This window comes from Canis lupus, chromosome 2 (genome assembly GCF_003254725.2).
Source record: "Canis lupus dingo isolate Sandy chromosome 2, ASM325472v2, whole genome shotgun sequence".
NCBI classification, from domain to species: domain Eukaryota; kingdom Metazoa; phylum Chordata; class Mammalia; order Carnivora; family Canidae; genus Canis; species Canis lupus.
In genome coordinates, this window is record NC_064244.1 from 47151905 (window position 1) to 47178057 (window position 26153).

The window sequence follows — 26153 nt, forward strand, 5'->3', positions numbered from 1 at the left end:
ATTATTTAAGAACTGAACATGGTTATACAACTAGAGTCTTTAGTCATAAACTCTACAGTTAATCACTATATTCTTATGTGAATAAAGGGAGTATAGGAAAGAAAGGGAAAGAGGGAGGGGAAAGAAATAATAGGAAAGTCAAGGTAGGAGGGAGGTCAAAGAAGGTCAAATTGCTGAAGTCAGATTCAGAGCGGAACAGATGAGTACTCAGGGTAGAGATTTCCAACAGGAAGGAGCTTTTGAGAGCAAAAACCCAGATACCATTTGGAACATCATTCCCATAGTCATCAGTCCCATAGCACAGTCACTAGCTCTGCTGGAATAGTCTCCTTGGCTTTTGGCTCAACAGGCTTCCTCCTGGCACTCTCCAACCCTGCCCCCTTCCTGTACACACACACACACACACACACACACACACACACACACACACACGCTTGCTGTTTATCTCTACCAGTTCCACAATGTACAAAGCCTTTTCCAAGTGCCGCCTTCTTGATGTCTTTCCCAATGATTTCAGACCTTAACAATCTCTCACTTGCTAAACACTTTAATATTTGACAATAGTTGGTAGGTACCATATGCTTTACTAATTGTTTGGGTTTCCTATGCCCTTCATCCCAACTAGATCATAAATTCTTTTAAAGGAAGAAACTCTGACATCCTTCTTTTGTCTCATCTAAGAACAAAGCACAGTGTTGGGCTTCAAATAAGTAATTACAACTCTGGTTAAAGCAGAAAGTAATAGATGAAGTTTTCATTTTAACTGAAACAATTTTCTTTCCCTACCTTGCACTGAATTATGATGAGGGCGTCTAATACATGTCATTTGTCATGTTTGTTACCTGGTTAGGACTGCCAGGACTCCATATAATGCCAGTCACCTTTTGTTCTCTGAGACAGGCAGCCTCAAGTGTTGAGGGTTGGGGACATTAGGAAGAAGAGATACAGCACCATGGCTGATTTTGGATCCAGTACATACTGCCCCTCCTCCAGAAGAAAATCATCCAGAGAGCAGGCATGAGCTCATAACTCATAGGTCAGAGGGACGCATGGCACATGACTTAGCCCTTGTGGCCAAGGGAACAGGGCTTCTATGGGAAGCACATATACAGGACTTGATGTGATCTAGAGAGGGAAGGCAATATGCCAGGCATCCACTGTCCTCACCTCCACCACCCTTCCCTCCCATTCCATACAGATGCTGCTGCCTGAAATGTGAGTTCTTCCAATTATTTTGGCATCTATGCCAAGGTCACTTTCTTGTATTCATGTTATCAGACTTCTTTAAAGCTCAGGTCAAGACCTCTGCTCTCAAAGGAAGCATGTCAACATTTCTTCCCCTTGTTGCCCCTCACATCATGGCAACCACTTGCAATGTGTGTTTATCCGGAAAGCCCCAGGCAGCCAGCATGCTCAGACAAGCTGAACAGAAAACTCTACTGTGTACAGAAGAAGAGTTTTTGGTGTGCCCTCTGGCCCTGAAAATAACACTGGTTTTGCTATGAAGATTTATTTACCTTCAGAGCTTTTTTCCCACAAGTGCACGGAAATACCAACCCACATACACTGTTGACTGAACAGCCTTTTCTCTCTTGGTCATGAAAAAAATTCACAGAGTCTAGGACACTCCTGGCATGTGTGAGTGAAAACAATTCTATCACTCACTCTCTCAAACTTCTTTTGAGATTTGACAGGGAAATCTGAAAGGGGACACTTCCATGGCAATAAAGAAGAAGCCAAGAGTCCAGTTGTAGTGGCTGATTAAATCACGTTTTAACCATTCCTTCTGGTTTGTAGTGCTTTTCCCTAGAGCACCCTTGTAATGGGGCTACAGCACCATTTATTATTTACAATTGCCTTTTTTTCTTGTGAGATCAGGCTTTGTTAAAAGTCCATTTAGGACTGGTCATACTTCAACTAAGGGTCAGTTGAAGCTTCCAAGTAATCTGCTGGGTGTCAAATGTCATTATGGTACAAGCCCCAACACCAGCACATAAGGAAATATATTTACCTAAATTCGAAGAAGCTGTGATATGTGGTTACAGAACCCAATTCCGTGCAAGGACATGTCAAAGAGAAAGAAACAGTCCCACCATTTCCTCTGCTGTCTGGTGTATGTGACACTCATCCCTGGCACGTGAATATTTATGTATACTTTGTGCAAGTCTTGCTAATTGTAATTATGATTGCTTACTACAGTTTCCAAGGTAACAGTTGTCACTGCAATGCTTCACTGCCAACTCAATTTCCATTCTCCTGCTGATATAACAAATATTGTGTGACATTTTAACTGAAAATATCTGTAAATGGGTGTCTGAGTGTGGTGTGTTTCTTTAAAAGGGAAGGAAAACAATTATTAGCTTTTCATTATTCGTCTCAGTGGCACATTTGATCAGTAATTACTTCAATTTTATATTTAGAAAGGAATGAACTGGAGTCCCACCAGGTCTCGGATTTGGAGGTTCTGGATTCTGACCCTGCCTTTCCCATTGACCCATGTGGCCTTGGTTCAGTAGCCAAGAGTTGGTCCAGAAACTGTGCTATAGTAAATGAAACAGAGTTCTTGGGCATCCCCCTTCCCCAGGGTACACTTACCACATAGGCACCTTTTATTCTCTGAGACATGCAGCCTGGAACGATGAGGGATAGGACCTGAAGGAGAACAGAGAGAGTAGATTCCCTTCATTTTGGCTGCCTTCTGTCTTCCCTCTAAAGAGCAGAGTCGTTCAGGTCAGAAATACCTGTGAACAGGTGGTGGTAGCTACAGTTGATTCTGGTAATGACAAGGATGCAGGAACTTTACCTCAGCCCCATAGCACCCTTTCCAGTCAGGGATCCCATCATGGATCCCACTTCCCGCCCACCTTCATGTCACTTCCTGTCTTGCCAGGAGAGGCAGGTCTCAGATACATTCCAGGTAGACTGCTGGCCAAGAAGGATGCTGTGATACACCAACAATTTGAGTTAGCTGCCCAGCTCAAGCTCTGATTGAAGGCTTCACGAGGTTACAAGTGAAAACAACAGACTGCAAGATCCTTAGTGTTGTGTGTGTTTTTGTTTTCTACAATATAGCACCTTTCCAACTATCACGAGTAATTGAAAATTGTATATGGAGGTGTTCAGTCCCACCTTTAGCCAAACCAGCAGTGCTTCCTGTTTGCCAGACGCATCAGTGATGTGAGAGCAATTACACAGATGCAGTCCCTGCCCTCAGAAGACTGACAGTCTTGGGGAAGAAAAACACATAAACACATAAAATAGTTTGAGAAAAATAAATCTGTGGTACAGATCAGAGTGTAATGGGTGTTCAGATAAGTCTGCCTGGAACTGGAGTAATGAGGAAGGTTTAGCCCTGAGCTGGGTTTGAGGGTAAGGAGAATTTCCAAGAAAACAAAATAAACAAACAAAAAAATAGCGACTATGGGTGAAAGAATATAGAAAAGACATCTCAAACATCACTTAGATTTTTACTTGCCTGAATCGATAATTTTAAGCATAAAAAGGGTCTAATCTGGGATCCCTGGGTGGCTCAGCGGTTTAGCCCCTGCCTTTGGCCCAGGGCGCGATCCTGGAGTCCCAGGATCGAGTCCCGCGTCAGGCTCCCGGCATGGAGCCTGCTTCTCCCTCCTCCTGTGTCTCTGCCTCTCTGTTTCTCTATATATATCTATCATGAATAAATAAATAAATCTTTTTAAAAAGGGTCTAATCTAAAAAAGAATGATTGTGTTCATTAGCTATGACCCTTTGGGCCAGGGGAAAACTAAGATTAGGACAGACATGGACAATGTGGGTGCCAAAGAACAGATGTCTCCTTTCAGGTTCCAATATTGGCATTCCAAGCAAGTCTTAGAGGAGGAAAAGCCCTTTGGTCATTCCCATAGTTCACAGCATTCTCCCAGTTTCAGCTTCCTCTCACTCTCTCAGTATCCAGAACTATTACCCCTGGAAGGAACCCTCATTTCTCCCTCCTCCCTCCTGCCAGCCCATCAGACTTCTGGCCTCCTCTCTGCTTATGGCATCTTGTCATTCCTGCAACACTCTTCCCAGGATCATTAACCAGGACCCTCAAGGGCACGCACTAGACCATTGCACAAATGTACCTGCCCAGCCTCCAGGAGGGGTTACATCCGCCCTGTAGAAGGAGCGAATTTTTTGTATTTCATTTGCCCAGGGAAGTAGTTTTTTCACAGTCTGCACCAAGGCACTCTCTGTACCAGCAGTAGCACTGACCACTGCAGGATCCAAGCTTTGCTGGATATTTTGAGGTCACTGCTATCACTTTGGGCCTCCCCTGATGTCCAGCATCAGTTGATCTGACAAATACGAAATACCATGGATCCTACATATCACCTAAAATGAATCTGACCACAGTCTGCTCTGAGACCATGATGCATTGCAGGTTATTTTCAGGAACCTCTGTTTACTATGTGAGGAAACACGAGGTGTCTGGAGTCTGTAATCAGAGGCTGAAAAAGATGTCTCCAGACCCTCAGCTCAAAATGGCATTTTTAATTTTGATTTCATCACCAAAGAATACTTACCATGCCACTTGAACCTCATGGTTTACCGACTGAAGTTGGTTGTTCATAAATCTAGTTCGTCCGTTCAAGTTCCCTGGGTACCAGCTGATCTGATCCAATAGCCCCTTATTGTAACTCATCTGTTGAGGTCTTCCTCATCAACCACAAAAGAAAAGTTAGTGGAAGATTTGAAAGAAAGATTATCTCAGAGTTTGGAAAGAGGGAAATCATTTAATATCTCAATGAGCTTAAATGACCGGGTCTTTTTGAAATCAGCATATAACACAACGACAATGATAAATCTTTTTTTCTAAAAATGCCTTTTCGGCACAAAGTGAGCGACCACTTCACGAACAATTGGGCACCCAAATAATTGGAAATATTTCAGAAGAGCAAATGAAGCAAAAGAGATCATAGAAAGCTGGAAATATATGGATGCAATTTTGAGCCTAAATGAACATGCAGCGCCATATACAAAATAATCAGTGAGATGTGAAAACGAATGTGGATCCCTTTGATTTGAATCAACAGGGTGTGAAGGGCTCTTATTATTAAAGGCAAACCTTGATGCCACCTCGCCCTTGTCCAGATCCAGACATCCAAGGTCCTGGCTCTGGAGAGGCACAAACCCAGCACTGAAGTGCCTGCCAGCAAGAAGATGGAATGCAATCCTGCAACCAGTACTCTTTGGCTGACTCTAACTCAGAAGCCTTCCTCACTGTCAATCTTCTGAAAAATTTTCCTCCCCGTTAGCAATTTTAGAAGTTCCTTACCAATACAGGGCCTCAAATGCAGTGAAGACAGGTAGCCTATACTGTCAACCTAGGTATAGGGAAACGGATACGCTATAGCACAAAGAGCTGCCACAGAGCTATTCCTTCTAGAAAACTAACCAAGGGGGGAAGGGAGTAGTGTTCCTCCTATCCCAAAAGCAAAAGAATCAAGGATCATTTCAGAGCTTGGAGGAGCCCTAAAAATCTTCTCCAGGGATTTCCAAACTGTTCAGCCAAGTCTCAGGATATTGAGAGAGGCTTCAGATAAAGAAAAACAGGGCTAGGGAATCCCTGGGTGGCTCAGTGGTTTGGCATCTGCCTTTGGCCCAGGGTTTGATCCTGGAGTCCTAGGATCGAGTCCCACATCAGGCTCCCTGCATGGAGCCTGCTTCTCCCTCTACCTCTTTCTCTCTCTCTCTCTCCCTCTCTGTGTCTTTCATGAATAAATAAATAATCTTTTTTTAAAGATTATTTAAATCTTTATTTAAAAAAAAAGAAAAGCAGAGCTAATGGTGAGATCACAAAAGCATTTTCAGACAAAGATTTGCTAGAGGCTTCCTTCAAAGTCAGTTTCAAGGTCACCTTAACATTGACAGGAGAAATATGAAGAAAATCTGTGCGGTGGCAGGATTACATCCTGAAATTTTAATCTACTCCCTTCTGCTTTCTCAGCAATACTCAAGGCCATTTTTTTTTTCCTTCTTCTGGCCAAAAAGGAAGAAAGAACAAAGCTCAAAGAAAGTGCTAGCCTGAGACTAGGACTACATGAAGCCTATGCATAAATCCTTCTCAGGTTAAGGACTAGATGGAGGAAGGGGTAGGCAGGGAGGGCAGCGGGCAGAGGGCAGATTTAATTTTTTTTTTTATTTTTATTTATTTATGATAGTCACAGAGAGAGAGAGAGAGAGGCAGAGACACAGGCAGAGGGAGAAGCAGGCTCCATGCACCGGGAGCCTGATGTGGGATTCAATCCTGGGTCTCCAGGATCGCGCCCTGGGCCAAAGGCAGGCGCCAAACCGCTGCGACACCCAGGGATCCCAGAGGGCAGATTTAAATTAGAAAGAGGACTCCCCGAAGTTTTCCAAGTGGGAACAATAAAAGAGCATTTTGTCTTGAGGACTAGAAAGAAGAGAGGAAGGAGCATCAAAGTGAACTGACTCAGTAATTAAGGATAATCATGTGAGAATCTTGGGCACCTGGAACCCTCCAGAACTGAAGGAGGGAGACGTGGATACCACGAATGGGGGTGAGGAAGAGAAGGGGGCACTTGCCCCCACCAGAGCGGTGACAGAACAGGAAAGACTCACTTGGGAAGCTTCCTCTGAGGCAAAGTAGAGGTGGACACATCACCCCTTTACTTTACCAGTAAAGCCAATTAACAGGGGAACACGCCAGAGAATCCTGGACTTTAGATATGGTTGAATGAGCCTGGGATAGGAGGGAGATGTTTAGAAAAAAAAAAGCCCCATCAAAGATCCCTGTTGTTTTACACACTTTAATTGACCCAAACCCATGTAAATGACTGACTGACAAACTGGGGTGAACCCAGTTCTTTTTACCTGATAGTTCAAAGAAAGCTTGAAGAGAAAGCAATTTTGCCCCTGGTTGTTTTGCACTCCTTCTATGCGTAATGAAGAAGGCCTGTGCTGATTGTCAGCATGCTCAGTGACGTTCCTCTCATTCTATCTGGTGAAGAAACTTCCAGCTAGATAATGTGATGGCGGGTGAGAGAGCAGGGAATACTGGGCTCATACAAATAACATCAAATCTGTGACAAAATACTGTGGGAATGGTAAAATGCATCAAAACCGTTACACAATCTAAAACAGTAGATACTGTTCACCAAGAATGTCTCGCCCCAATGCATCTGCTCTTGATTTTCTGTGTCCAACAGGGTGGTAAAAATGGGTCAGATACTTGCAGCTGGCCACATTGCAGGAGAGAGTGTAATGGGTGGGGCACCTGAGTGGCTCAGTGGTTGAGCGTCTGCCTTTGGCCCAGGCCGTGATCCCAGGATCCAGGATCGAGTCCTACATCAGGCTTCTTGCAGGGAGCCTGCTTCTCCCTCTGCCTGTGTCTCTGCCTGTCTCTCATGAATAAATAAATAAAATCGTTTAAAAAAAAAATTGTGCAATTTTACCAACAGTTGCATGAAAATGCCCTGAACATCCTCTGGGGCAGCATCAACATAGCTTCTAAAACTCTGAAAAGTCTGCAGATATTTATATTCTGATATTTATGAGTTTGAGTTATTGAAATATTAAGAGAAGTTAACTGGACACCAAAACAGCTGTGCTGGGCTACATCTCCAGTGCTCATCTTGGTTCTTCCCAGTAGAGAGACTCATTGGCAAAGAATCTCACTCATGAATCACTGTGTTAGGTAGAAAACATTTTTATGTTTTCCCACAGTTTATTACTTAAAATGGTATTTTTTATGTCAAAAGAGACATCAATACAAGAATTTTAAGAGTCACGTGAATTTCTTTTTTAAAAAATTTTATTTATTTATTCATGAAAGATAAAAAGAGACATAGCAGAGGGAGAAGCAGGCTCTCTGCGGGGGTTGGGGGCAATGTGGGACTCAATCCCAGGACCCCAGGATCATGCCCTGAGCCAAAGGCAGATGCTTAACCACTGAGCCACCCAGGTGCCCCATGACATGAGTTTCTAACAAGGAATTTTCCTGTTTTCTTAGGGGGCATGATTGGAATATGGCCCCAGACTTCCAAAGACACCAATTCAATGTCCACACTATTAGGGATACTTAACAGGAAAACTTAAGAAGCACCAGCCTGATGACTGTTTACAGAGAAGCCTGGCAGTTTAAACCGCTCAGCTTTCATGACTGATGGTGTCAGAAAAGGCACCTGCCAACAGTTCAAAGCCCTTGCTGTAGACATAGTTCTCGAGGTGTTATCACATAGCATTTGAGAAAAGGCAGTTATGTCTACAACTCATGTGTCCAAGTAGTATATCTCAATTTTCCTCAAATAATCAATAGATTCTGTTAGAAAAAAGACACAGTCTGGAATCCACATGATCTAAATATGCTAAAAATAAAATATTTACGGGGCACCTGGGTGGCTCAGTTAAATGTCCGATTCTTGATTTCCACTCAGGTCATGATCTCAGGGTTGTGAGATGGAGCTCTGAGCTGGGCATAGGGCCTTCTTAAGATTCTCTCTCTCTCCCCCTCTCTGTCCCTCCCCCTCTCCCTGCTTACACTCTATCTAAAAAGTAAATAAAATGTAGTATTCATTAGTTGATAGAATACGTTTTAAAATATGGCAGTATTAGCTTCATCTCCAGATCACTCAGTCATTTGACTTTCTTCATCTGTATTATTTCTCTTGATATGTTATCTTTCCTTGGCCAGGATAGCACAATCACAAACACTGAGAACATCTTCCATTCCCAAGGCCTGCCAGCCCCAGCCTCCACCTGCCCCCTCTACCTTCCGAGCGAGTTCTGCTAACACTCTGCAAACTTGAGCCTTCAGATAGCGTTCCTCCCTACTCTTCCTTCACTGATCCCTTACCGAATCAGTTATTTATGTGTAATCAACTCCATATCTCAGTTGAAATTTAAAAAAAATAATGCAGGCAAAATTATTTTGAAATGAAATGAAAACTTAGGGGATCCCTGGGTGGCGCAGCGGTTTAGCGCCTGCCTTTGGCCCAGGGCGCGATCCTGGAGACCCAGGATCGAATCCCACGTCGGGCTCCCGGTGCATGGAGCCTGCTTCTCCCTCTGCCTGTGTCTCTGCCTCTCTCTCTCACTGTGTGCCTATCATAAATAAATAATAAAAAAAAAATTTAAAAAAATAAAAAAATAAAAAATAAAACATTTAAAAAAAAAAAAAGAAATGAAAACTTAGGTAATTTGATTTGCAGGAAATGAAGAACAAAGTGTCACAACCCGAGTGCTTTTAAATAAGTCATAATTAATTACGCATGCATCTATGTTTGGATGCTCAATTTATGACTAATTATGCAGCAAATGTAATTGCATACTGAAGTATTCAGTCGTGCCTTCTCTCGCTCTCATGTAGAGCAACCAGGTTTGTTGTTGCTACTGTTAATGGTATGGACCACCTGTTGCAATTGTTGAAATGTTGTCAAGACACAAATAATCAGATGATCTCTCCTAAAATACAGTTGTTCCTGTGGAGAAAATTGTAGAAAGGTCTAAAATTGTTTCCTAATTTATCCTCCTATTAAAAAAAAAAGTTGTATCTATGTCTGTATTCTTTTGTCCTCTCCTGAAACACACTTGCTAAGAAATCACATTAGGCACGGTCTGCCAGCTTTGTTTTTCCTATGGATTTGCAATATAGACTTTTTATTTTCTTGATAGAGCCATAAAGTTCTAAGGAATCATGAATGACCATCACATTTATGTCATTCTAGACAGTCTTCTTTTTAATGATGCTGAAGGGGATTTATCACCTTTTCTCCATCTTAAGATGCCTAGTAAAGTGAGTATCAAGGAAGCAAAGGAAATAAAACCAAATTTAAAACTTCCTCTGAATAAGTCTTGGGAGTGGGTATTTTCTCACTAAAGGAAAAGAAGAGAGATAGCAAGCAGGCAAAAATTTTTAAGAGCTCTTACTTACCTAGCAAGACAACAACTACTTTGCTGTGTTTTTCAGAAAGTCCTAAGAATGCTTTATTAAGTAAAGTTGCCTCTTCGTGTATGAGCCACATAAATTCTAAGGCCTTTGATGGCCCACTCTCAGAGAGGTATCACCTATCACACAGATACTGTCCAGCCACCAAAAGTAAAAGCAATCCCAGTACTTTTGCACACTTCTAAAGAGCCCATGGCAGAGCTAGTAGACCTCAGCTACATACAGTTCTCATCTCCCAGGCTCATGGAAGATAGCTTCCAAGCGGGCTTATAGCCACACAGGCCTCAGGGCCAGGTTCAGGTGTGTGGCTGCGAGCCAGAGTCCCTGCCCAGCTGAAGCTTGTAGGAATGGCTGTAGGGGCTCCATGCCCTCTCCCCTCTACCATTATCATGACAGCAGAGCCAAAAGATCAAGGCATCTACCGCTACTGAGTCACCATATGGAGAACTCCTGCCTCAGGGGTCCCTGGGACCTGTACCAGACTTTGAGCAACAAATGAAATTTTGTTGTATTAAACCAATGAGATTTAGTTGTTTGTGACTTGCAGCTACTCCAGAACCTGGCCTATCCCAATACTCAAGCATTCAAGGGAATCCACTCGTATACACTCTGTAGCACCTCCTGAAATGCTCTCCCATTCTACCCTGGGCTAGAGCCTCTCACTCTCTCAAGCTCCTATCCGGCCCAGCAGTCAGGACCGTGGGCAGTTTTTCCTTCCCTGTCCTCCTTGCTCTCCAGCCCTGTCTCAATTATTTCCTAATTCCACCTCACAAAAGCCCCAGAGCTGGGTTGACAAAGTCAAACTCTATTTAGAAGGCTGAGAATGGGAATAAACTGTGCCTTCAGGGGAAAAAAAAAATCCTGCTAGGATGGGAAAAGAGGTAGAAGTAGTGGAAACACTCACTTGCTGAAAAGTGTTGTCCCCGTCGTATTTATTTTTGGTCCAAAACAGGTATGTTAAGATTTACACCTTAGTGACTTACTCTTACCCATCTTGCCTATTTGGGTTAGTAACATGTTTTATTCTGAAGCACTAGTGCTGATATTCTTTGACCTCCATTATTTCAGAATTATCCGAAGCAATCACCAGAGCCATCATCTATGTGAATAGGCCCTCTAGAGTTGTGCAGTGTACAACCCGCATGACTGTATGGGCACCACATCCACAGCATTTGAAATGTGATATTAAAAGAGCTGAAAAAGCATAGCTCATATAATAAAAACGAATGTAAAAAAAACTAACATAAAAAACCATGCAAACTTTAAAGTATGACTTTTATTCAATTTTTCAACAATATTATTAGTAAAATCCAGAAATGGCCAACATTGAACTAACTAGTGGCTGAGGAGGTTACAAAAAGATGTAAGATATGATCTTGACCCTCAAAATTTTGCCTCTCCATAGAGATACATTCACAAAAAGATTATCATCAGTGGAGGATAACAGTTAATAACATGTGATGATCAAGGCACACTAAAGGAAGACCAGGGAAAAGGTGGGTGTCACGTTAGACCCCAATAGATGTGTGCAAATCAGAAAAAAGGAAAAGAGATGTGTCTTTAAATTTCAGGGTTTGAGCTGCAATGTTTGCTGACAGGACTATAAAAGGAGACTATTTGTCATGGTGTGGGACTAAACTATTTCCAAGGCCACCCAGAACAAACTGGAAGGGATGTCACTCTCATATTTCACAGAAATGCTTGATAGTCACAATTTCACACCAGCCAGTTCCCCTCAAAAAGAGCACTTCTTCATCTGCCTAAACAAAATCATCTAATCAACCCTCATCTAAGTGAGGGTGTAAAAAGTGCATTATGCAGATATGGTCCCTGCCCTCTGGGGGATTACAATCTAAAACCTGCATACCTGGCTCCGACAAGCACAGAGACATAATTAACACAGATAAGGATGAGAAATGTATTTTCTGCAAGCCTCACTGCCAGCAGACAGAACAATTTGTAGTCATCACTGATCTGAGCTGAATTCAAATTAGTGACCCAAAGGCTCCACTGTCTGGGTGTTATTTTCAATCTCCTTAGCTATCCAATCTCCAGAAGTTTCATTTTTCATTCTTACTGTGCAGTCATCATCAAGTACCAAAGGGAAAGACCGCAATCCAGACACACTAAAAATAGCATTCTTGCCTTCTGAAAGCCAGACTCAGATTTATGACAGTTTTAAAATTTGGTTCTTCGTCTTAAAAGTCCAGCGTTCTACAAGAACTGTGCAAAGTAATACCTACCTGGTCTTTAGAGCATGAAACACTGTAACTTGATGCAGTGGGAGATCAGGCCTTTATATAATCCATTTACATTAGGGAGAGATAGCGTTTTCTTTTGCTTGACAGGTTGACGTGCCTTCATGTGTTTTCCACTTAATCAGCAGAATCATTAAGGCACTGAAGGTTTTGATGGTCTCAATAAAAAACATCTATTTCTGTAAGACCTATCACTATAAATAATTTAACAAACATCCCCCCCAAAAAAGACTATAAAAAGAGAGGGAGAATTATTCCTTTGTACTTAAATCACAGAGTACTCTGAAGTTGAGCCAAAGTGAGTCCAGATTTGAAAGGAGGGCAGGCTGATGTCCAGCAACAAATGATAAGGTGAAAATGAAATGCAGATTATAGAAAATTATAATCCAATGTCTGTTTTAAATATATATGTATTTAAATATAAATAATACCTATTTAAATTTATACTGCCATAAAAACAGTCTGGGAGAGTAATATCCATATAAACTGTTAACATGATTAATCGAGAGATGGCTTGTGGCAGGGGGAACTTACACATTCTCTGTGTTTGAATTTTTTACAATAAGCTCACTATATCAGGGAAAAAATGGTATTTCCATTTTAAAATGTATATACACATTTAGACTGTATGTACATAGGTAAACTGATACCAGTGCCAATCAAGCTGGATCGTATATCTCTTTTTGATGAGCTGGATATTGCCACTCAGTTATCAGGCATGGGGTGGCATTAGCCTGGGAATCCATGCTGAGAAGCTAATCTCAGTCAGGAAGAGAGAAACAGTGACTGAAGCCATTGATGAGGGCACTGACTAGCTGATAGGATGTGTCCCCAAAGGGAGGGCCAGCGGTCCACACTGCAGTCCCCAGGGAGAACAGTTATCCACAGAACTGAGTTGTAGATTGGAATCTGGCAAGAAAGCATCTCAGGTCAGTAGTGCAGCCTGGTTTCTAGGTGTACAGAAGCCTCTTGCTGTGGGATCAAGCAGGAAAAGGGTTCATTTGGTTAAAGCAGGACCTCGGCCAGGGGGAGAGAGCAGGCAAGACTTTGAGTCCAGCCCTGCACCAACAGCTGAACTCAGGACAGGACTCTAGTTTCAGCAGAGAATCATAAGAGCCACCAGGAACCAGAGTAGAATCCTAGCCAGGCCCAGGACAGACGGTAGAGGTGAGCAGAGAGCCCATAGCACACTGCAAACCCAGGGCATTTCAGATTCCACATGTTGGTACTGGTGGAAAGAAGGTGCTGTGCTTAGTCCCAGGCTTCATTCTCCTTGATTCAGGGACAGGGCCAGATTCTCAGGGATGAGTATCTAGCTTATGGCAACACCAGGCAGGCAAGAATGATACCAGTACTTTAGACTTGGTCTTTCTTACCAAAATTAAGAGACTTCTCCACTAATTTTCATCAGTTAAGTATAGATAATCTAGTCCCAAGAGTAGTTTTTTTGTTGTTGTTGTTTTGTTTTGCTTTGTTTTGATGTACAAAATCCCCTATTATGAAGGCCAGGACTACCTGCTCAACAGAGGTGAGCTTTTGAGGTCATTAGTTAAGTTATAAGTAGATAAACAAAAGTCCATTTCACAGAATCTTAGATTTTATTGATGCCAAAGGAGCTAGCATATGGTCTTTCTAGTCAACTTCACAAATGACAATCAGAATAAGGAAAGAGGAGGAGAAAGTCCTTCCTCATCCAGTGGCTACAATCTTTCCCTTTTGTTTGCCCCCATTTTCTCAGAAGTCCAATGCCTTCCTACCTTCTCCTTACAAGCTGTCTATGTCTTAGGACATTAAGCTAAATGTGTTTTAGTCCCTGCCCTTTACAGAATCAAGAGATCAAATTAATATAGATCTCATATATAAACAAGGGGAGGAAACAAAGATGGAATACTTTTATACTATAAGCAAATACTATAAGCATTTCAGAGAATCATCATGTACTTTATTTCCCAGGTAAGGAATGCTGGATGACAGAGAAAGGGCTAAAGCAGCCCTATAGGATCATTTATTTCTGGGGCATCTCTCCAGATCACTACTGTTATGGAGAGAGATTCAAAATAGCCCCAGATTCCAACTGAAATGATCCTCAACACAGGTTTGATTATAATCCAAAGACTCTCAAAATCAAATATTAAATTTGCTGTAGTGGTACCATGATTTTCATACCATGCTTCTTTAGGAGATGAGTATTCTACTAAAAATAGAAAAATGTTTCTCCCCCTTTCCAATTCTCAGGGGGGAATATATTCCCCGGACAGAGTTTTCTCAGTTTTAACATTTTCTTTCATAAATATTTCTTAGTTTTTTGGTATCAGTGGAGGCTAAGCCCATAGCAGAGAAGTCTAGGAGAATTGGAGTCACAGAGGAGACATGATCTCACCCAAAGTGGGTAGAGGATGAGTGAGTGGGCTGGGGCTGGGGAGAAGGGAGGAGAAATACCCTGCCCCTTCTCCTTCCCTCTCTGTCTACAATCTCCTGCCTTGGCTTCTTGTTGGCCAAACCCAACAGAAACCAGCTGTCACAAGAACCTGAGAAACTAGCCTTCAGGGATGCATCTTTTGAGTAACAAAGCAGAGCAGGGAAAAGCAATAAATGAATCTTAAGGCCAAGAGGGCAGTGTATAGCATCTGATTTAGGAAGATTTTACAGATTAGTTATGATATGTTTAAAATAATACCAATACTTAATGGAGAAAACCTGAGAACCCTTCCCCTAGGATCAAGAACAAGACAAGGATGTCCACTCTCACCACTTCTATTCAACATAATACTGGAAGTCCTAGACACAGCAGTCAGACAAGAAAAAGAAGGAAAAGGCATCCAAATTTGTAAGGAAGAAATAAAACTTTCACTATTTGCATTTGACAAGATACTATATATAGAAAACCCTAAAGACTCCACTAAAAAGCCTCTAGAGCTCATAAATGAATTCAGAAAGGTCACAGAATACATAATCAATATACAGAAGTTTGTTGCATTTTTGGACACTAATAATGAAGTAGCAGAAAAAAGAAATAATAATCCCACCTAAAATTGTACCAAAAATAGTAAAATACCTAGGAATAAACTTAACTAAGGAAGTGAAAGATCTGTACTCTGGAACTATAAAGTATTGATAAAAGAAATTAAAGATGACACAAACAAATGGAAAGATATTCCATGCTCATGGATTGGGAGAACAAATATTGTTAAAATGTCCATACTACCCAAAGTAATCTACAGATTGAATGTAATTCCTACCAAATACCAATAGCATTTTTCACAGAACTAAAACAAAGAATCCTAAAATGTGTGTGGAACCACAAATGACCCTGAATAGCCAAAGCAATCTTGAAAAAGAAGAACCAACCTGAAGGTATCACAACTCCAGATTTCAAGATACTCTAAAAAGCAGTAGTAATCAAAATAGCATAGTACTTAGTACAAAGACATACATGTAGATCAATGGAACAGGATAGAAAACCCAGAAACAAATCTACAATTAATATGGTTAATTAATTTTTTACAAAGGACACTAGAGTATATAATGGGAAAACAAATGGTGTTGGGAAAACTGAACAGCTACAGGAAAGAACGAAACTAGTCTACTTTCTTACATGATACATCAAAATAAACTAAAAATGGCTTAAAGACCTATATGTGAGACCTGAAACTGTAAAAATCCTAGAGGAGAGCATAGGTAGTAATGTCTCTGACATTGGCCACAGCGACATTTTTCTAGGTATGTCTCCTCAGGCAAGGGAAACAAAAGCAAAAGTAAATTATTGAGACTACATCAAAATAAGAAGCTTCTGTACAGCAATGGAAATAATCAACAAAACTAAAACCACCCTACTGAAAGGGAGAAGATATTTGCAATTGGCATATCCAATATAGTTAGTATCAAAATATGTAAAGAAATTACACAACTCAGCACCAAAAACCCAAATAATCTGATTAAAATGGGCAGAAGACATGAACAGACATTTCTTTGAAGAAGACATACAAAGGGTTTACAGACACATGAAAAGATGCTCAATATCAGTAATCATCAGAGGAATGCAAATCAAAACCATAATGAGATATCACCTCACACCTGTCAGAATGGCTAAAATCAAAAACAAGAAAGAACAAGTGTTGGCGAGGATGTGGAGAAAAAGGAGCCCTCATGTGCTGTTGGTGGGATTGCAAACCAGTACAGCCGCTCTGGAAAACAGTATTGAGCTTCCTCAAAAACTTAAGAATAGAGGGGCACCTGGGTGGCTCAGTCAGTTAACCATCCGACTCTTGATCTCAGCCCAGGTCTTGATCTCAGGGTTGTGAGTTCGAGCTCCACATTAGGCTCCAGGTTGGATGTGGCGTTGACTTTTTTAAAAATTTTAAAAATAGAATTATCATATGATTCAGTAATTCCACTACTGGACATTACCCAAAGAATACAAAAACACTAATTTTAAAAGATATATGCCCCTCTATGTTTTCTGTAGCTTTATTTCCATTATCCATAGATAAATGGATAAAGAAGATGTGGTATATATACAACGGAGGTTTGCTTAGGCATAAAAAAGGATGAAATCTTGCCATTTGCAGTAACATGGATGGATCTAGAGATTATAATGCTAAGTGAAATAAGCCAGTTGGGGAAAAATAAATACCATATGATTTTACTCTTACATGGAATTTAAGAAACAAAACAAAGAAAAAAATAGACAACCCAAGAAACAGACTCTTAACTCTAGGGAACAAACCAATTGTTACAGAGGGGAGGAGTGTGGGATGGATGAAATAGATGTAGATGATTAAAAGTACACTTATTGTGATGAGCACTGAGTACTATATAGAATTGTTGAATTACTATATTGTACACCTGAAACTAATATAACACTCTATGTTAATTACGCTAGAATTAATTTTTTAAAATTTATTATCATTTCTGGCTAGTGCCTGCTATGCTTCCATAACATCCAGGATGTGTTTGAGCATGACTGTTGGATCTATTTAGCAAGCGAAGACACAGTGTTATATAACACTGGTTTCATACTGTGCTCTGTAGACCCAGAGGTTCCAGGGAGCTCTCCTGCAGCTGTCATATAGGTAGGGTGGACTGAGCACAACCAGCTCCAACTTCTGTCTCTCCTGAAGCCACAGCAGTGTTGCTTTTTATCTATTTTACATACTGGGTCTCTGTAGGATTTTGCTTGAACCAAATGCCTCTCCACTTACACAGATAGAAATTCACTGGCATATCAAGTTGCTGCTAAGAAGTATCTCAATGATCACACTTCATTTTTTTCCTTTAGTTTGTTATGATATTGATTTCTTGCCTATGTTTTATACTCTACCACATTTATAGACTAAATATAAATACAGGCCACCCCCAGCTGAGACTGTGTGTACATATGCAGTTATGAGCCAACTGTGTGGAATTCTAAATGCTTTTTCCCAAAATAATATCATCCAGGTACGTAGAACCTGAAACCAGCCCATATACCACTTAACCATAATGAGTCTTAAATAGGATTCTATGCTAGCAATAAATAAATTAGAATATGGGTGATATTTATAAATAAAATTCCAAAGGAAAAATGTATTCCAGTTTCCCACTGGAAATGTAGGAAATCCATCTCATCCTCCTAATGTAGGATCTGAGGCTTCTCTTTTCACACCTTCTGCATTTTTCAAAGTCATAGAGTTTGAAACTATCAAATGCTGACAAAGATGAAGCAAAAAACTCTTGTAGATTACTTGGGGGAATAAGTAGAAACAAATATAACTGTGTTTGTCTGGGTCTTTAGAGAAGCAGATGCCAAGACTAGATTAAACGTATAAGAATTTTATTAGGGGAATGTCCTGAGAAAAAAAATGGAGAGAGCCAAGGAAGGCTGAGAGAGCCATCAGACCTTGATGCCGCCTGATGTCAGTGAAGGGAGAGAGAGAGGGTGGTGTGAGTATCGGAGATCGTGTGTGTGTGTGTGTGTGTGTGTGTGTGTGTGTGTGTTCTAATACACCCTATTGATTCTGTTTCTCTGGAGAGCCTAATACAGGACCCATCAATGACATTACAGATACAGAAGGGGCTCAGAGAAAGGGATTAAAGAGTTTGGTAAAAAGATTTATTCGAAGACAGAGGTTTTCTTGCTGTGAGTCCCAGCTTCCCCTTCAGGGAAGACATAAGATGTATAACCTCCTACTTCAAGGAATGAGGAGGGCTTCAAGGGAACCTCCCAGAGAGCTTTGAAATGTGTTGTCTGAACCAGGGGACACTGACAGCTGGTGCCTGAATCTGATAAAGCTAGCGTGGACCATGGAGTGGGTTTGACAACTGGCCCGCTTCCACTTAGAGAGCAGAAGGGCTGACTGACAAACCCACTCCTTCAGTGGGGGTTCCAGGAAAGGCTTTTGGCAATGGAATGAGCCTGATCTCCCAGAGGTTGACACCTCTGGAATCAAAAGACTCAGCAAGGGGAGCTGTCACACTACCACTCATCCTCAATTGCAAACCCAACAGGGAGAGATGGACCATGCACAGGGATACTGCTTTACCACCCTGAAGGAGTAGTAGAGGCTTACTTCCTCATCTCTGCACCATCTCTCCCCTCCCCACAGCCCCGCCCATCAGTGACTCACAACTTAGCCAATGAGAAGCCACTATACTTCCAATTCCTGATTTTGTTCAATGGACTTTTTGTTTGTAACAGCTTTCCCAATTTCCCCTTTTCCTTTCTTTACAAAAGAACACTCCTCTCCTGTGTTCTCTGGATTTGACTATGGTTTTGCTATAGCATCCATGTTTTGGATTGAAATTCTCTGCTGTTCCTTAATAAACTCATCTTTGCTGATAAAATAACTAGCAGTTTTTGAATGGGAAAAAAATCAGAGGAAGGCAAACCATGAGGGATTCTTAAACTTTGGGAAACAAACTGAAGGTTGCTGGAGGGGAGGTGATGGGATGGTTTAACTGGGTGATGGGCATTAAGGAGGGCATGTGATTTGATAAGCACTGTGCGTTATATGCAACGGATGAATTATTGAAAACTACATCCAAAACTAATGATGTACTATATGTTGGCAAATTGAATTTAAATTAAAAAAAAACTAGCTGTCTTACTTTTAAGGTTAACATTACTTGATGATCAGAGGTGGGATCCAGAGGAGACCCCCAACAACTCCAAGGCTGGTAAGCAAACAGATGACTCTACCTACAGAGCCAGGTGGGTTCACTGCTTTCTTCCCGACTTTGGGGTTTGAGAGTGAGGTTTCCCCAGATTTCAAGCTCCACGTTTGTGTGTTAACTCTTTGGGCTTTATTGAGGACCTCTTTTAAGGCTCTGGTGATGTTTTTATCTCTGAGAGCACTCCTCTGGCCTTCATTCTGTCTCCATTTTGAAATTGGACTGTACTTGATGGAACTGTGCCAGCCTTTGGTCTGATTCTTTCTGGAACCATGCTGATCCTGTTGAAACTGGTGTTTAGGAATTTCTCTCTGGTCTAGAGAAAAACCTCTAAGAAATGGGATTTCAGTCATTAAAATACTTTGAGTGGCCCCCTCCTGACCCTCACTGGGCCTCTGGCTGGGTTTATGTGCAAAAACTATGGCCCCTCTGCATGGACATTTATAATTAAGTGAACTGACTCAACCAAAAGTTAGAACTTCAATGGCCATTTTAGGGAACTTTTGGTCTCCCCAAACTTGTTTTACCCATAATTAAATTAGAAAGCCACAGTTCTAAAACAAACATACAAAAAAAACTGAATGGGATACCCAGTGTGATAGTACCTTGAAGCACCTTGAAGCTTCTAGGTGCTTTCAGGGTTCTAAGTTTGCCTCTTTGCAAAATACAATTTCTAAACTAACTGAGGCAAATAGACAATTGAAAGGAGTCAAAATGGCTCTGGGTCCTCTTTTTTCCCTCCTCCATTTTCTTTGTTGGCAGACACCTTGTGCTCAGACGACTCCTCCAGTGCTCTTTCCCCGTATTCCCTCTCCTGAACTTCTCTTTTCCTCCATATCTCTCCCTGCTCCCTCCTCTCCTGACCCTATTAAAACCTGCCTCTTTAAAGCTAAGTCAATAAACCTCAAGCTTCTGATGTTCCCAGGACTAGGGCCAAACTATAAGCCATAGTCAAAGGGTTTTCTAAGTGACTGAGGACCCCCCCAGAGATTTGTTGAAGAATTTACCATTGCTGTTTGCACTAACCAGTTTGGTTTCTCAGATTTCTATCAGTCCACGTGCTTATTGGTGAGGACCAGGGCAAACATTGGATGAAAACAGCTGAAAAGGAACATCCTGAAGGAGATTTTGAGAAGCAAATCCCTAACTTTTGTCAAGATGGTAGAGCACTCACTGGAAATCTCCACCAAGCAGTTACCATAGCTTTTCCCAAGCCTGCTGCTTCAAACAGAATTCAGGCTTGCTCACAAAAGTCTGATGAACTTGTTAATAACTATTACGATTGACTCCAGTTTGTCTTTAAGAAGGATTCTGGTCTTCCTTTACCTGTTGGATACACCCCACTAGCATTTATTTCTATGTCTATTAACGGGCTGAACTGGGATCCTTCACTTTTAATTAAAAGGACTGGGATAGATTGGGAAACTGCTGCTCCGGATTTAGTTTATATGGCAAACTGGCTGGCTCACAACCTGAGTCGCTTAAAACAAAGATCGATAAAATTCTGTTTTCAACTCTAGCAAATGAAAGCCCCCAAACCAAACTAAAAACCTTCTAGTTTAGGGTATTATTGCAAAGAGCCAGCAAATTAAAAAAAAAAAAAAGATTGTTAACAGATTTATATGCACCAGGTAGGTGCCTTTGGCCCCCTAGTCAGTCTTTCCAGTGAACTCCCCAAGTTCCCAATGTCAGATCCTGGACAGGGGCTCTTCCCACTACTCCCTCTCAATCAGCTCAGCTCTCCAGATTGAAAATTAATCTCTCTGTGTCCTTCTTGACACCTGAGCTACACTCTGGGGGCTCAACCCCACTGCTCTAAAGCGGCCCCTGCTCTGGAGGATAAAAACAGTTCAGATAGTTAGGGTCTCTAATAAACCTCAGTAGGTTCCTGCCTCTGAAACTAGTTCCTTCTGTCTAAACCTTCTGAGAGATACACACCATTTTCCCCTTGGTTCTTCTGCCTCTATTCACTTATTGAGCTGAAGTGTCTTAGAAAATTATCAGGCCAGAATTTCTTTCTCCCAAAAGGAGGAAATAATTCTAGAATTTGACAATAGTAATCAAAATAGCCAACCAGGGGAAATAAATGCCCTTCGGCATCTTTTCTATGCTCTATCTCTGACAGCACTATAACTGAGTCTGGGGACACTGGTCATTTCTTCCTCTTGGGTCAGCTACCATCCTCTTTATGCAAAATTTTCAATTGACATCAGCAGAATCCTGAGCGCATTCCCCCACCAAGTTTCAAAGAGATCCCTCAAAACCTCTCTCCAGAATGAATCAATACCCTGTAAATAAAGAAGCCCTTCAAGGCTCAGAGCCTCCCTACTAGTCCTTGTAATACACCTGTTTTACCTGTAAAAAAAAAACCAATGGCAAAGGATGGAGTTTTGTCCAGAGCCTCCAAGCAGCAAAGAATACTGTAACCCCTCGGCACTCTGTCATTCCCAGCTCCTGTGTACTACCAAATATCCTTTTGCACTAAAAGCAAAATTTTCAGTGTAATTGATCCATGCAATGCAGTTGTAGTATTCCAGTTGATAAGAATAGCCAATATCCTTTTTGCTTTAACTTGGGAAGAATGAAAGTATGCCTGGACAGTAATGTCCTACAGTTTCACAAAGGGTCCTGACTTTTCACAAACCTTAGAACCTGATTTGGATGATAGCAGGTTTTCATCAGGCTCTACGGTGTTGCAATGCACAGATGACTTGCTTTTCTGCTCCCCTTTCTTAAACCCCTTTTTGGTAAGACAGCATCCACCTGTTAAAACTTCTGGCCTTAAAGGGACAGGAAGTGTCCAAAGAGAATTAGAAGTTTGTTCAAACTCAGATTAGATACCAGGAGCAGAGCATATAATCTTGAAATAAGGACTACATTTGGACTCAGAATTCCTCTAACTAATGCAGATTTTCACGGTGTACTGATGGTTCTTATTTAAAGGATGAAAATGGTAAATATGGTGGTGACTATGCTGTTGCAATTGCAACCCCTTTTGAAGCCCCTAAACAATACCTTTACATTTTGGCTACTTCAATTTAATGCGCTGAGTTTTGACTCAAATTTGTGCTTTAGTGGAGGATAAAACTACAGACATTTACAGCAATAGTTGGTATACCTTTGGGGTTGTTCATGACTTTGAAATATTATGGAAACAATGAAGTATCTTTACATGTACTGAGAATAAAAATTATAAGTGGTTTTTACATCCAAAGTATTAGATGCCATACTCTGGCTGCTCTAGCCACTCTGCTTTTATTGACTGCTCTAGGGTCCTGGGCATTCCAGACTTAGCTCCCTGGGGGCCAAAGTCATTCACCTTCTTGATATTTCCACAAAAATGCTGCTCTCGAAACCAATAGCCAGACTTCTGTCATGATCCAAAGGGATGTTCTCCCAGATAATAATTTTGGAAAAATTGACCCAAGAGAAGGAAAGCCAGTACTAAAAATCTAATGATTGTTGGCTTGATAAAAAGAGAACTCTGGTTGGGACCAAATAACAATCTGGCCCTTTCAGAAATTCTAAAATTCTCAATACTTACCAACTATGCATACATTAAACCATTGGTTTACTGACAGAATGATAACATTTATGAGCCAGTATTGGTGGGGAAAAGTTAATAAGGCTGCAGAAAATGCCTACCTCGCTTGTCCCATCCGCCCAAAGTATAACCCAGAGAAACCAGTTTATGCAAATGGGTTTTATACAACTTACCCCTCTCATGGGTAAATATGTTTTAGTCATAGTTTGTACATTTTCTCACTGGACCAAAGCTTTCTCTTATAGACAAACCAGTGCTTTTTCCATTAGAAAAGATTATCCCACCTGGGGAAGTGCCCTTGAACTTCATAGTGATTGGGGAACCCATCAGGTGCTTCAGTTCTGACCTACTGGCCAGTTTTACACCATTTTCACTGTGCATATTATCTCTAATCCTCAGTCACACACACTAACAGTACTGTTAAGACTCAACTGGCAGCATTTGTAGGAATTTTCTAAATACCTTGGCCTAAAGCATTACTATTGTTCCATCACCCATCCTGTTGGGAACTCATGCACTCTCAACCTTTGAGATACTCAGAGGATGTCCATCGCACTTGGCTCCTGCCTTGTCTGATCCACAGTTAATAAAAGGAGATATACTTCAATAGTGTAAAGGCCTAATTGTTTCCATTAAAAATAATCATGCTTTGGTAGAGCAGTCTTTTCACGGTGAACTCCCAGGAGATAACAACCGTATGTATCACACCTTGCAGCCTGGATTTTTCATCTGTTGGAAAAGACTCCTCTGAAAAGACTCTTCAGCCTTGCTGGAAAGACCCATATCAGGAACTGCAAACCAACACTTATGCTGCCAAACTCCAGAGAATAGACTCTTGGATTCACATGATACATCTAAAGAAAGTACCAAATCCTGATTAGATCTGCACACCATCTGGTGACCTGAAAGTAAAGATTTCCTGGAATTGAAGCAGATGACATCTGACAAGACCACTTTTCCAACATGTGCAGACCAGATCTGTGTACCTTTCTCTCATTGTTGCTTCTTCTCTTTCTTTCACAGAAAGACAGGGCTCTTGTCTGCATTTCTCAAGTCCTTGCAAACTGGGGAAAACTCTTCTTTTGAAGAGTTTTGGCCTTTTGGAAACAGCCCCATCATGATCCTGGGACAAATTAATGTTTCACTTGCTTTTTCTGACGGGTTAGAAGGTTCAGAATTTACAGAGTTTTCTTTCATCTGAACTATTAACTAACTTTGGATTCTTACCCAATTCATGGTCTGAATGTGCAACATTGTAGGCTATTTTACCAATAATACATTTGGTTCCACAGAGTTCTTTTGACAGAGCAATACTGTTTTAAACCATTTTTAAAGTTGCACCATTTTGCAAAAAGCTCATTAGCTATTGCTTCATATTTATATCTGTACTATATCTTCTCAAATGCACACAGTTCATTCTATCAATGCACTCTCGCAGTATCCACAATTTTGCTTTCATGGCTGCTTTAAACTGAGACTTCCAGGAGGCATACATAACTCTGGGTATACCTTCATGGGGAGAACTTTTCTCACCTAATTCAAAGTTAAGTGCCAAGGAATATTTCAGTTGCATACTTTCAGACGTAGAGTCCTGGTTTAGTATGGTCACATAACTTGGAATTGTTACATTACTTCTGTGTTGTATCATTATTTTAAGTTTTATACTTTATTGACTATGGAACTTTTTAAAAACTACGTACCCAGCAAGATAATGCTGGCTCAGTGATTTGAGATGATCTTGAGAAAAGGTAGACTTTAGATGGGACGTGCCTAAAAGTTTCTCCCTCCTAACCTTCCTTGTTCTTCATATGTGGCTTTAAGTGGTTTCCAACTACTTTGTGCTTTCTCTCCACCAAAGAACAGGACAACTAGTGAAGGTCCTTCCTGGCACTGAGGAACAAAACCACTAAATATAAAGAGTCTGACTATTGATCAGTGATACTTTCAAAGAAAGATCTTAATCAAAAAGGGGGAATTGTGAAAATGGATAATGGGAAACCTCACTAAAATGGAGTCAAAAGATTTGGCAGGGGGACCTCTCAGCCTACCACTGAACTTCAATTGCAGACCCAACAGGAAGAGATGTGCGTTGTATGTAGATACTGCTTTACTACCCACAGGAGGAAGAGAGCCTTACTTCCTCCCCTTCCTCCCATCCTCCCAGCAGTCCTACTCACAAGAGACTCACAACTCAACCAATGAGAAGCCACTATACTTCCAACTTCCAGTTTACTCCAATGGACATTTTGTTTGTAACAGCTTTCTCAACTTCCCCTTTTCCTTTACAAAAGAGCACTCCTCTCCTATGTTCTCTGGGCTTGCCTATGGTTTTGCTGTAGCTTGCTTGTCCCAGATTACAATTCTCTGCTAGTCTCAAATAAATCCATTTTTTTTCTGGTAAAAATAACCAGCAGGTTTTGTTTTTGTTTTGTTTTTGTTTTTATTTTTGTTTTTGTTTTTTTTTTAAGGCCAACAACATCCAGGTAGAGAAGAGCGGGTGTAGGCTTTTTGTCCAGTAGGTGCACCCGGAGGTGTTGAGAGATCTCAAGAAGAGGCCAGAGACTTAGCACCTGATACACAATAATTAAGAAAAGTCATAGGAAATCACCTGAAAGAAAGGTACTCCTTTCTAGGTAAGACCTGGAGGAGAGACACCCAGTAGGATCCCCTCTCAAAAGCCCACAAAGAGAAATAAGAATGTGGAGTAACCATCTATCAGGTCTACACAGGGATGCTAGCACTGACTACCCACTGGGCCTAGAGGGCATGGGAACCCCCCAGCCAAATAAGAACTTTGCTACACCAGTGTGTCCCTTGCTTCCTGGGCTTCTGGCCAGTGTCAGAGGCTAGAGAGCTGATGGACCACACCTTTCACCACTGAGGACTTCCAGGAAAGAACAGATCTGTCTGGGGAAAGGAGGGAAAAGCCATCATCAGCAGGGGTGCAGTTTTGATATCACTGACCTGGACTTTCCAATTGTAAAGCACATCTCTGGTTGAGATTTAAAATAACTATAGGATATCTATTCCTTGTGAGGGAGTACAAAAATCACTGGCTTGGTAGTTCTCAACCATGATTAGGGAAAGATTATTCCCCACTGAACAGAGTTTAGAGAAGCAGTAGGAAAGGAAAAGAAAAAAGTTGTATTCTGATCACAATCCACATATCATACTTGTGCAGCATGCCAGCTACATTTGCTTGGCCCAGCTGGCATAACTCTTGCAACAACCATCCTCAGATCTCATCGTGTTTGAATGACAGTGATTGAGATGATTG

General features: G+C 41.2%; 1 long non-coding RNA gene across 44 annotated transcripts in view; it reads left to right on the forward strand.

The window, feature by feature from the left end:
• The window catches only part of LOC112660539 (uncharacterized), a 270043-nt gene that overhangs the window by 182155 nt on the left and 61735 nt on the right, over positions 1 to 26153 (forward strand). For 10 of the 44 annotated variants that reach the window (XR_007406630.1, XR_007406653.1, XR_007406657.1 and 7 more), the window contains exons 13-14: positions 19277 to 19372; positions 25345 to 25509. This is a non-coding gene — a long non-coding RNA (uncharacterized LOC112660539). The other 34 variants (XR_007406662.1, XR_003137016.3, XR_004813526.2 and 31 more) reach the window with 9 other exon arrangements.